The sequence below is a fragment of the Rhincodon typus genome, chromosome 35 (assembly GCF_021869965.1).
Source record: "Rhincodon typus isolate 14 chromosome 35, sRhiTyp1.1, whole genome shotgun sequence".
Taxonomy (NCBI): Eukaryota; Metazoa; Chordata; class Chondrichthyes; order Orectolobiformes; family Rhincodontidae; genus Rhincodon; species Rhincodon typus.
The window spans coordinates 21,312,078-21,312,843 of NC_063366.1; the positions used below are offsets into that span (position 1 = coordinate 21,312,078).

Genomic DNA, 766 nt, shown 5'->3' on the forward strand with positions numbered 1-766 from the left:
TTGTTTAATTGTCCACCTCCATTCACAACTGGATGTGGCAGGACTGCAGAGCTTAAATCTGATCTGTTGGTTGTGGGATCGCTTAGCTCTGTCTATCACTTGCTGCTTTCACAGTTTGGTGTGCAAGTAGTCCTGTTTGGTGGCTTCACCAGGTTGATATCTCATCTTCAGGTATGCCTGGTGCTACTCCTGGCATGTCCTCCTGCACTCTCCATTGAACCAGGGTTGAGCCCCTGGCTTAACGGTAATGGTTGAGTGGGGGATATGCCGGGCCATGAGGTTACAGATTGTGCTGGAGTACAATTCTGCTGCTGTTGATGGCCCACAGCGGCTCGTGGATGCCCAGTCTTGAGTTGCTAGAGCTGTGCGAAGTCTGTCCCATTTAGTACGGTGATAGTGCCACACAACACGATGTAAGTTATTCTCAATGTGAAGGTGGGACTTTGTCTCCACAAGGACTGTGCGATGGTCACTCTTACTGATACTGTCATGGACAGATGCAACTGCAGCTGGCAAATGAGTAAGGATGAGGTCAAGTATGTTTCTCGCTCTTGTTGGTTCCCTCACCACCTGCCGCAGACCCAGTCTAGCAGCTAAGTCCTTTAGGACCCGACCAGCTCGATCAGTAGTCCTGCTGCCAAGCCACTCTTGGTGGTGGACACTGAAATCCCCCACCCAGAGTACATTTTGTGCCCTTGCCACCCTCAGTGCTTCCTCTATGTGTTGTTTAACATGGAGGAGGACTGATTCATCAGCTGAGGGAGGA

General features: G+C 50.7%; 1 protein-coding gene across 1 annotated transcript in view; it reads right to left on the reverse strand.

Annotated features, from left to right (window-relative positions):
- The window catches only part of LOC109938504, a 133,379-nt gene that overhangs the window by 5,726 nt on the left and 126,887 nt on the right, over positions 1-766 (reverse strand). The window lies entirely within an intron of this gene.